Consider the following 12,726-nt stretch of genomic DNA (forward strand, 5'->3'; position numbering starts at 1 on the left):
AATCATCAATTATTCGGCAACTATTCCAACTATGACCATAGGTTTGCAACCAAAAAGAAAGAAGAGCATCAAGGAGATCACAAATCAATTTGTGAAGGCCATAAGTTTGCATTGGGAGCATTATGGAGTCAATAGCAACACTCATCAACTCATTTGCAAGAGGTAAGTGTTGATTTTTTTCTAGTATGTTGATGTATTCTTTATTTTTTATTAAATTTGTTTAGTTTTAATTTGCAAATTTGGAATGCTTTTTATTAAATTGCAAAGTGCAATCTTGCAAATCCTACAGTGTTTTCAGAAGTTATTAGAAAAAATTTGCAAACACATTTTTACAAATTTCTCAAAAAAAATGTAAGGTCTGTTGTTTTCTTAGTTCAAGTTTTTAATTCAATTTTCTTATTGCAGCAGCCTTAACTTCCATTTTCCACAATGCCTAAAAAAGGATGAGACATGGAAATATACCTAGAAGAATCAAACATCAAACAAAATCTATGTTTTGTAAAGAAAAAAATTTGGTTGTATCTATAGATTCAAATGCCACATATTGTTGGCATACTTGGACATGATGTTACCTTGTCCACTCAACAAACTACTGTGGAAAAACATTTTTGTTTTGTGCAATTAGACACATGTGAACAAGAGAAGTTAAATTAAGAAAAGGCAACTTGGACAGTTATGTGCTATTAGCTCCCATGCTCTCGCATCCATAAGTTGTGTTGGACAGGGTTCTTCCGAGCCTCCATTTCATCCTAGTGCTAGTGCTAGTGCTTGTGCTCATCGTTCTACTACTAATACTGGCCCTACTACATTTGGACCTAGAGTGTCGAAGTCAAGACTAGATAGTTACTTTGAATCGCCTACTACCGTTGGTGCACAACCCTCACTTGAGAGCATGGGTTGGAACAAAGAAATTAATGATGATGTCAGAAAACAAATTTGCAAATTTTGGTACTTTTGCAACATTCCATTTATTGCAGCAAGGTAATTAATTTTTTTTATTTGTTTTCTTTAAGTTTAAAGTTAAATTTTAATAATTTCTATTGTGCAATCATAGATTCATATTACATAATGATTTGTCATCTAATCCTAATCTATTTGTGGCATGTCTCCTTATTGGCAAGGCATGATAGACATCGTAACTATCTAAGATGTGGGATTTAAAGCCCCTACTACTGCTGAGTTGAGTGGATACCTCTTATAGATGAAATAGTAGAGGATATGAAGCTTGAGCTAGAGGCCCACCAAAAGGCATGGACCGAAAAGGGTTGCACCATTATGACTAATGGTTGGACAAATAGGAGGCATAGAACACTCATAAATTTTTTTGTTTCTTGTGGAGGTGATTGATCATTCTACTTTCCTTCATGCAATGTGAATTGTGATTGAATAATTTAATTTTTGATTTGTTGATTAATGATGATCCATGATAATTAATTATTTTGCTCTGTTTAAATTTTGTAGAATCCACCACGTTGGTCAAACCTATTGATGCTTCCTCTCATGTTAAAAACATCATGTACTTATGTAAGTTTATTGAGGAAGTCATAGCAGAGGTAGAGGAAGAGAATGTGGTGCAGGTGGTGATGGATAATGCAGCAAGTTATTTTGTTGTAGGTTAACTTTCAAGTGTTAAATTTTAACTTTTCAAGCTTTGAAAATTTGATGGAAAGACATCTATAAGTATAAATTTATTTAATCTTTTCTAATTCTAATTTCTATGTTTCTTAACACATGTAGATTTCTAATTAATTTTAAATTGTTACAGGTACACTTTTGATGGAGGGCACCCTACAATAATTTGGTCTCGTTGTGCAGCCCATTGCCTTGACCTCATTTTATAGGACATTGATAAACTTGAGTGGATCAAATCATGCGTAGAAAGGGTAAAAAATATATGCAAGTTTATCTACAATCATGCATTGGTCCTCAGCATATAGAGGAGATGAACGGGGCAAAGTTAGCTTGTTCTGTTATCACGAAGTTTGCCTCGAACATCATCACACTGCAATCCTTGTTGACATCAAGGGAAGAATTGAGACGAATGTTTGTTGCGGAGGAGTGGACTTCCTCTTCCTTTCCTACAACCACTGCAAGGATAGATGTGGTGAATTGCAAGTTTAATGTGGCTGGTTTTTGGACAGCTTGTAAGGAAATATTGAAGGTAAATTTATTACAATTCAACATTTAGTATTTAGTATTTAATTGTTTAATAACTAAATTACCAGATTCTCTCGTGCACCTAGGAATTCTTAGTTCAATTCTCTCGAAAGTCTAGTCCTTGTCAGATTCTATCAAAAGTCTGCTACAAAGACCAAATTTTGCTAGGAATTCTGTGAGAGGAACCCTGGCAGAATTCAGACTACTTTTAGGTGACTTCAGTTTCCAGCAAAGGAATCCGTAAAGAATTTCAAAGAATTTTGAGAGAACACGGGCAAAAAACACCCTTTTGTTTACTTTTTCAAAAGTCTTTTTTGCCAAATTAGACTCAAGCACATGATTAGACTGAAATTAATCATCATATTTTATTTGAATTAAATGCTACTTGCGAAGAGGAATCGGGATGTATAAAAGTGACATGCGTCTATTATGGAATGTATGAAATACACCATATATCATGCATATAGCGCACAATCTATAGAAAACTATGGATTGAACAAAATCTAAAGAGATCTTTACTATGGATAATTCTAGAACCAAAGCCTGCTTTCTTGGCTTCATCTAGTCTGATCCAAAGCTGCTTTCTTTGAATCATCCAGTATAATAGTTAATGTGGGAAGTTTACTATATGGCAACAATCACAACCTTGGCCTTAAATAGGCCTATAGCGTTATTTTTTGTGCTTCTACTTTGCAACAGCAGAATGACGATGATTTGTTTCATGGTTTTGATGATATTTGATCAATGGTGCTGATTATTACGGTTGACATTATTGTTACATTGATGTGGTGGTGTATTTTGCTATGTTGCTTTAATATTAGCATAGTGGTGATGAGCGTATTTGCTGCTGCATCTATGTACACATATATACATATATTTAAAAACATATATTCTATAGTTGGAATTAAAATAACTATGGACGAACCCAAAACGAATCCGAACCGGCAACTTAGTTTAATAATTTAGTTTTATATTTAAGTTGTGACTAATGCTTTTTTAATATAATTACAGGTCATTGAGCCCCTTGTATCTCTCCTACAAGTTGTTGAGGGGAAAAGCCCTCAAGGCCCATTTGGTTGGTGGAATATGATTTGAGAATTAGCATCCAAAATCCTGGATTTGGGATTCTGGAACTTGAAATCCAGACTACAGTTTTGAAAATTTGATTTGGGACCGTTTGGTTCATCAAGAATTTGTAATGCTGAAAGCCAATTTCCTCCATTTGGTTGCACGTTTCTAAAAATGGAATATCATTGAAATAAGCATATTTGACCCCAAATGTGAAATGAAAATTTAAAAAACTACCATATTAAACAAAGGATTTTGACTTAATCGGCATTGTTGGAGATTAGTTGTGCAGAAAAACACTAGTTGCAATTGAGAAGTGTGTTTTTGTCTAATTCACCAGCCTAATTCACAGAGCTGTTGAGAGAGGCCCACTCCAACATCATAAAGTTTCAGAGGCCCAATAAAAAAATGACGATTGTCACTACCAAATTGACAAACATGGAGCAGCTACAAGTTCAACACCACCTATTTTAACTTCAAAACTTAAGAATTTTGCCCAATTTCCATTGATTCTTCTTTTGATTTCTAACATTTCGAATTATAGGAAGTTTTTAATATTTTTCCTAAAGCAGTGTTCAAATCAGTATACATTTTATTCCCTAATGCTCATCATTTGTTCTGCGAGTAATGTTCTTTTCATGATTTGGTTGTAATGTATTGTATTATTTTTATCTACAACTTGTACAGTATCATTTTTTTTAACCAGTCCCTTTATTCAGACAATATCATTATACTATCTTCCTCAAAAATTTAAAAATATTTACCAAATGGTCCACAAATCTTTAGAACTGTTTCAAGTTATCATTTCAATGTCTTTAGCCATAATGTGTGAATCCCATCAAGCCACATCTGTGGTTTCGAACTTGGGGCTTTGTTTGAAATTGCCTCTTTCACCACATTGAGAGATTCAGCTGCAGACAACCATTTTGCATCAGATCGAACATGATTAGTTATAATATTCTCTAGCATCATTGAACATCTACTTGCAAATACCTTTAATGTCTCTAACATCTTTATTGTTCTCTCAACCTTGTAACGTCTCCCTCTGCAGCCCAAGTCTTGCTCTAATGGTAGCGTCCACACTGTCAACAAAGAAGTTATCCACTGACTGCTTCTGCTTCTTCACAAAGTGGGAGAGAGTGAAAGTGAAAGCTGAGTGGACATGCAAGACATGCGCAAGAGATTTTCCTTTGATAACATTAGCAAAGTCGCCTTCCAAGAAAAAACGTTGATCCATGAAATGCATAGCATATGCAAAACCCAGCAGCAAGAAACACTAACTCACTGTAAATTTGTTAATAAAATGACAGCAAAATAGGACAGATCGGATCTCAAAATGTTTTCATTTTAATACATATGTAATCCAAGTTTTTGGCAAATTACAATTAAAATGAGGATTGGAGCAATTCCACCTATTTAGATGGAATACCAAATCCTCGATTTAAGGGTAAATGGGGTCACTGAATTCTATTTTTTTGCCAATTCCAATTCTGATTTTGTGCACCCAAACAGTGGATTAGAAAGTTTTAGGAATTACAAATGCCAAGTCCTGTGTAATTCCGGCAACCAAACGAGCCCTCAATGAGCTACCTATATGAGCGTATGGATAGGACCAAGGAGGCCATTAGAGCTCAGTATGCAAGAATGTAGGAGAAGTATCCCCCACTATTTGGGAGATCATCTACAGGAGATGGCAAAACCAGCTCCATATCCCCATCCATGCAACAGCTTATTATCTAAATCCAGCATTTTGATTTTGTCTTAACTTCAAGGCAGATGAGGAGGTTCTAGTTGGCATATACTGAATAATGTAGAAATTGAGTAGTGATGGCAGTGCCTCAACCATAACCATCGAGGTAGACAAATATAATAACAAAGAATAGGCAATTTTCTCTAGCAAGATGTGCATAGATGCTAGGACATCATTACAACTAGGTAAAAATAATATATTCTTAAGTTTATGGCTATGATGCAGGCAAGGGATGAATAACTAGGGCCAAAGGCACACCCAGCTATCCAAACCACCCTGCAAGAGTTAACACAACGGAAGCAAACACGAGGAACAACACCAAGGAAAGAGAGAACAAGGATATATTTATTGATTCATCAAATATTCAGCATTAATGCCCAGCTATAAGGCCTTCTGGGTTACGGCCAATTACAAATGTACAACTTCCAAATCTCCAAATCAGCTTTTTAAATCCACATATCTCTTTTCTTTTGAACTCTCCCCAAAAATCTGCCCTAACCCTAAACCTAAACACCCTACTTATACTTGCCAAAATGGCTTACGAATAATTGTAGAACATAGAGAAACCACAAGTCGGCCCTCATCAAATATAATTAACTATACCAAAATTAAATGTGAGCAAAGTCGGCCAAATTGGAACTAGGCAAAATTAACTAATGTGCAGGATTACAAAGAAACCCAGGATGCTCCTGCATCAGGCTAATAATTCATGCATTTTAATTTTTTTATTTTGTAATTTACCCTTTAAGGTGTACTTGTAAATGAGACTAATTAATTTATTTTTCCCTTATTTTAGATAGATAGTGGCAATTGTTTGGGCCATCAACCCCAAATCTTGGGAAAATTCTCATTCATATTTTGAGTCAGCTAGGTAGTGCTTCTAGATGTCAGCACAATTGGTCCAAGTTCAAGCATATCCACTGGAAGATGCGAAACAAGTTGTCTATGCAGAGGTTGAATGATATTGTCTTTGTTCATTACAACCTCCATCTTAGGACCACACAGATTTTGGACCCTGACACCTCTCCAATGACTCTAGAGATCAGTTCCAAAGTCAAAGTGGTTAACTAAGGCTATTAATCCAATCTTCACTGAGGACCTTGATTGGGTTGACCAAGTAGAGGCTGGGGTTATGGCTATGGCAGAGAAGAAGACTAGAGCATGTTTTGGCAGACCACACATGCACACCGACAGACACAAGCCCTGTTAATGTTGCTCGTGAATCCACCTCACTTGCAGGGGCTATGGCTACTCAGGCCTCTAGGACCTACCTTAGATGTAGTTAGCAAGCAGACAGGATACTCTGAGGCTGAGGCTGTGACCGAACTTGACGATGATGATGAAGATGAAGAAGGCTTGAGCTAGAGCTTGAGCATATAGACTTGCTTTTTTGCTATGTTCCTTGAGTTTCCAAGACAGGGACAACAGGGGACCGCAGAACAGGTTTCTAAGACAGCAAAAAAAATTGCTAGTTTGTTGGGGGGGATGGGGACGGCTGTATAACAATAGGGGAAATTAAAATATTTATATGAAAACATGGATAAAGCATGTACTTATATATAATAGAACCTTAAAATATTAGAAGCAACAAAGTTCATATGCCAAATTTGTGTTACTATGAGAGTCAAAGTCTAATTTGTTCAAGAAGTCAAAGTCAAAGTCCCCTAGGTGTCCCCAAGATTCCGAAACGTTTTTGGGACAAGAACGCTGAAAATCTACTAAGGATGTGTCCCTGAGTAACACTATCACGTTTTTGCTTACAATGTTATTATTTCACTTTCATCATCATGGTTCTTACATACATTAATGATTTGACAACGTTCATAATTCTATATATCTATGAGACCTCTCATATTATCCTATGTTTTCTATTTACTTCAGCTACAATTAACATTTTATGTATCTGAAGGATTTATCGTTTATGTTTCTTGTTTATGAATGTTAACTTCTATTTGATGATGTTATAGTGTTGTTAAGTTATATTCAATAAATGGTGCATGAAATAAGTTTTAAGTCTTTAATGTAAGGTTTCTGCAAATTCTGATCAACCAATACTGAAAAATGACTTTACTCTTGCTGCAAATCGATCTACTTCAAATTTTGGGCTGAATGTTATAGTTCAGGAAGTCTGCAATAAATTCTGGGTAATATATTTTATCTCTGCACTAAGTCGTCAAGGATCAGATTGCTAGAAGCGCAGACTTTTGATAATATTGTGTGTCCTCTATCCACAATCTTTCTCCTACTTTATACATTAACCAAGGGTATAAGACACAACCCCTTCTAGGTCGGCCCTCCATGAAACAATCCTATTCCACTACAAATCGGCGGCCTTTTCATTTAACTAATAGTTAATTAATAATCAACTACAATAGTTAATTACAAGGCATAAAATATGCCTAGCAAATTGCCGATCAGTATAGGGAGATGTATTTATCATAAGGCCATATATAAGGGAACTTACATGCATATTAGATCTCTCTAATTTGGAATATCAGATCATTAATATGATCAAGTTATTAGGATTTAACACTCCCTCTTAACTTGATAATATAAATGAGAGAAACATATCTAACAACATTGTTAAGCATAGAATTGTACTCTATATCTATCTGATTCTTCCATGCATGTAGTATCATGGTACACATGATACTTTGCAATATTACTAAACCTATAATATGTATTATCACTAACACTTGTCATAAGAGTATTACACGTAATGCAATACACAGGCTAAAATCCGGAGAATGATAAAATCTTTCTTTATTCAAATTTTAACTCATAGGCACTGGCAAGCCTATATCACAATATGATCCTAAATTAAGATCTAGGAATATTAGATCATTAATATAATTAAGTTATGAGGATTTAACACTCCCTCTTGCTTGATAATATAAATGAGAGAAACATCTCTAGCAACATTGTTAAGCATAGAATTGTACTCTATATCTATCTGATTCTTCCATGCATGTAGTATCATGGTACACATGATAATTTGTTATATTACTAAACCTGTAATATGGATTATCACTAACACTTGTGATAACAGTATTACATGTAATGCAATACACAAGATAAAAATCCGGAGAATGATAAAATTCTTCCTTTATTCAAATTGTGACTCGTAGGCACTAACAAGCCTATATCACAATATGATCCTGAATTAAGATCTGCCAGTACACAAGATAAATTTCGGAGAATGATTAAATTCTTCCTTTACCCAAATTGTGACTCATAGGCATAGAAATAGAAATGTCTATAACACAATATGATCTTTAATTCATCCAGATCTACTAGTAGTTTCCTACTGTTATAGAACATTATCTCAAAGATCGTCATTTCATATAATGTCTATTTATTATCACAAAGATTGTCACCTCTTTATATAATAAAACAAAATGGTGAAGCCCATAATAGTCAATAGCCTGACAATAATAATTTTTAAAATTATTCATTAATAATTAAGGAATACAAATATATTATAATTCAACCATATCAATTCATTTTCTGAAGTGATCTATCTTCACTTGAGAGAGAGGTTTGGTAAGAATATCTGATGTCTGATCTGTAGTGCAAATGTATTCTAACTTGATAATTTTCCTGTCTACCATATCTCTTACATAATGGTAAGGAATTTCAATATGCTTGGACCTATCATGAAAAGCTGGATTCACAGAAAGCTTGATGGAACTATGATTGTCACAGTGAATAATAGTGAGATTCATGAGTTGACCAAATAATCCCACAAGTAACGTTCTAAGCCAAACTGCTGCCCGAGAAGCCATTGCAGCTGCAATGTATTCAGCTTCTATGGAACTCTGTGCTACTAATGCTTGTTTTCTGCATATCCATGGTATCATTGCTTAGCCTAAACTAAAACAACATCCTGAAGTGCTTTTCCTATTAGGAACACTTCTAGCCCAATCTGAGTCTATGAACCCATGTAAGTCCAAGTCAACTTTCTCATACTTTAGCCTAAGGTTAAGAGTGCCTTGTAAGTATCTCATAATGTGTTTGACTGCAACTAGTTGAATTTCCTTTGGCTCACACATAAACTGACTTAAGGCATTAACAGCATAGCAAATATCAGGTCTTGTATTTACCAAGTACATAAAAGACTCAATCATCTGTCTGTAAAGAGTAGAATCTATGGAGGGTGATTCTGTTGTTGCTTCCTTAAATTTGTGTAGATTAGTCTCCATTGGAGAAGACATAGATCGGCAATTCCACATTCCAAATCTCTTCAAGATGTCTAATGCATATTTTCCTTGATTGATTATGATGCTATTAGAGTTTTGCCACACTTCCAGTCCTAAGAAGTAGTGGAGTCCTAAATCTTTCATATCAATTTCTTTGATTAGATCTTTCTTGCATTGATCTATAAAATGATCATCATTTGTTATTAATAAATCATCAACATATAGTATCAAAATTATCATATCATCTTTATCCCTTTTATAATAGAGATTTGGATCAGCTTCATTCTTAGAGAATCCTAAACTGGTGAGATATGTATTGATTCTTTCATACCATGCCCTGGGAGCCTGTTTAAGCCCATAGAGAGCTTTCTTGAGTTTGCAAACAAAGATTTTAGGATTATGAGTTTCAAATCCTTCAGGTTGTTCCAAATATAGCTCTTCTATAATCTTTCCATTCAGAAATGTTGTTCTTACATCCATTTGATGTACTTTCCATCCCTTTGATGTTGCAATAGCTAGGACTACTCTTAGAAAGGTGTATTTGGTTACTGGAGCAAAGGTTTCTTCATAATCAATTCCCTCCTTCTGAGAGAATCCTCTAGCTACGAATCTGACTTTATATTTTTCAATGCTACTGTCAGCAGCATGCTTGATTTTAAATATCCATTTAAAAAAAACAATAGATTTTCCCTGAGGCCTTGGAACAATTTTCCAAAGATCATTCATAATAATGGATTGGTATTCTTCCATCATAGCATCCTTCCAAGTTGTATGTTTAATAGCATCTGAAACATTGGTTGGTTCCAATTTACATAAATCACTCATGTTTGTTGCATAGCTAAAAAATCTTTTGAGTCTTTTGCTTTCTCTGAAGGTTCTAGATGATGCAGCAAAGTCTTGTGCTTCCTCTACAATCTTAATAGCCCAAAGTGGCCTTTTATTAGGATTTTGAGTTTCCTCAAGATTAAGATTTTGAATTTCACCTTCAATTTCTTCAATGTTCTCCCTCTGAAACTCAGATTCATGATTTTCTTCATAACTAGGTATATGTGTAGGATCTTCAAAACTTAGGGCTCTTTTGAATGCGAGATCTTCAAATATTACATCCCTACTAAGTTCAATGTTTTTTTGACCAAGTATGTAAACTCTATATGCTTTAGATGTTTTGCTATACCTGACAAAAATACCTTACCTCTCGGAGGGTTCTAACTTAGTTCTTTTTTCTTTTGGAACCTGTATATATACTTGACACCCAAATATCCTAAGATGACTTATATTTGGTTTAACCTTAGAAAAGACTTCTTCAGGAGTTTTATCTCTAAGGTGGGAGTGAGGATTTTTGTTTTGAATATAAACAGCAATACATGATTCTTCTGCCCAAAGATAATATTATAAATTTTGATCAAATATCATAGCTCTTGCTACTTCTATAATTATTCTATTCTTCGTTTCTACTACCCCGTTTTGTTGTGGGTTATAAGAAACAATATACTCCCTCTTAATTCTTGCTTCTTTACAAAAATCTTTAAACAAATCTGAAGTATATTCCCCTCCATTATCAGTCCTAAGAGTTTTAATTTTGAGTCTTGAAGATTTTCAGTTAAGGATTTGAATTCTTTAAATCTCTTAAGGATTTCTTCTGATTCTTCACATTTTAAGAAGTAAATCCATGTTTTCTTAGAGAAATCATCTATAAAATGTATATAGTACCAAAATCCTCCAGGGGAAGGAACAAACATAACATTGTTAGTTTTTCTAGTGCTAACTTGAAATGGACTTTTGGTGATCTTACCTAGAGTGCATCCTTTGCATATGCTCAAATGATCTTTATTCAACTTAGGTAAACCAGTAACCATCTTTTCCATAGTCGATAAGGCTTTGAAGTTTAGATGTCCTAACCTTCTATGCCACATTTCATTTATATCAGCAACTTCATGAATTAAGGCTTGAATATGTTCTATATTTAATTCATACAAGTATCCCTTTCTTTGACCAATCAACTTTGATTTCTTAAATAAAGAGTTCTTAGACCAGGTCATTACTTTACCGTCCATGAATGCAACCTTATGTCCATCATCTTCAAGTGTTGTAACGGAAATTAGATTCCTCTTGATTCCTGGTACATAGAGTACTCTTTTGAGATGAAGAAAAATACCCAACTTCCGTTTCAAGGTGCAGTTCCCAATTCCTTTGACAAAATGAGTGGAATTATCACCTATGGTAACTTCGTCATTAACTTCTTCTGATATTGAGTCTAGTACTTCTTTGTATCCTGTAATGTGTCAAGATGATCCACTATCAATTACCCATGCTTTGCTTGATACTTCATTTGATAGCGCTAAATACAATAAACGTTTCTCATAATCATAGTTTTCCCCTTTCCTGGTAATGTTTGTACAGTTTACTTGCTGCTTTGTATTCTCAGGGCAATTAGATTTATAGTGTCCAAATTTTCACATTTGAAGCATTTTATTTTGGATAAATCTCTCTTCGGTTTGTCATTTCTTTGATTACCCTTCTTCCTCTTAAAGTGCTTCTTCTCACCTTTATAAGAATTTGTGTTAACGACATGAAGTTCTTCATCTTCAGTTTTTAATTTCTCTCCTTTCTTCAGTTGCCTAGATTCTTCTTGAAGGCAATCTCCTTTAAATCTATTGAAGTCTGGAAGTTCGTCTCTAGCATTTACTCCTTGTGAGAATGTTTCCCACGAATCTGGTAACCCATAACCCATCTATTATTAAGATAATATCTTATACTTTCTATAATGGTCAACTACTTGTCCGTAGTCCGTCTTTCAATCTAGATAGGAATGTTTCCTATCCTGTCTCTTTTGTCTTCAGTCCAGATAGGAATGTTTCCTATCCTGTCTCTAGTTTTGTTTCTAATTTCATCTTCTGTCTACGTTGTTTCTTTTAGAAACAACGTCCTTGTAATTCTTTATAAGGAACACATTTGTTCCTCTGTTAATCAATCAATCAATCATCCGAAAATCCGTTAATCTGCCAACTCTTCTTGAATCTTGTAACATGGTATCAGAGCTATTACTTAAATTTTTTCGAAAAAATTTATAATTTCTTCGTGAAATTATTTGTTTAAATTTTTTCAAAATTATTTCTGTTGAATTTCTCTAAAATCCGCTTAGGGTTTTCGGCCTAAAGAAATTCCCGAACTTGGGTCTGCCTGTGTTTGTTCAGCACACTCTAGCCCCATTCGTCCATGCACATCGATCCTTGAAGAAAAATCTGCCATTTTTTATCAAGAAATCTGAAGTTTTTTCAAGCTTTTTACAGCTAGGGCTGTTTTTTTCAAAACCCTAATTCTTGGTGGGTTTTTCGAGAGCTCAACTGGGTTGTCTATTTTTTCTAGGTGCCTCGATTTGTGTGCCTCGATTTTCGAGCCAGCGAATCCAAAAAACGACAGTAGATTCCTTCTGAGTTTTTTGAGCTCTCTTCTAGGTCATTCTCTAATTCTTCTAGGTCTTTCGTATTTTTGCCTCGAAGAACGTGCCTTCACAGATTTTCACAGTATTTCATTGAAAAACGTGCCATGGCA

General features: G+C 34.6%; 1 protein-coding gene across 6 annotated transcripts in view; it reads right to left on the reverse strand.

Annotated features, from left to right (window-relative positions):
• The window catches only part of ATRX (P-loop containing nucleoside triphosphate hydrolases superfamily protein), a 273,756-nt gene that overhangs the window by 236,269 nt on the left and 24,761 nt on the right, over positions 1-12,726 (reverse strand). The window contains exons 3-4 of one of the 6 annotated variants that reach the window (XM_089821113.1): positions 4,219-4,377; positions 3,990-4,136 (exon numbers count right to left, since the gene is read on the reverse strand). The exons of the other annotated variants lie outside the window; for them this stretch is intronic. The gene's annotated coding sequence lies outside the window, so the exon portion shown is untranslated. The remainder of the gene's footprint in view (positions 1-3,989; positions 4,137-4,218; positions 4,378-12,726) is intronic. 6 annotated transcript variants of the gene reach the window in all.

This window comes from Cupressus sempervirens, chromosome 3 (genome assembly GCF_028749045.1).
Source record: "Cupressus sempervirens isolate cs-2001-9-10 chromosome 3, ASM2874904v1, whole genome shotgun sequence".
NCBI classification, from domain to species: Eukaryota; Viridiplantae; Streptophyta; class Pinopsida; order Cupressales; family Cupressaceae; genus Cupressus; species Cupressus sempervirens.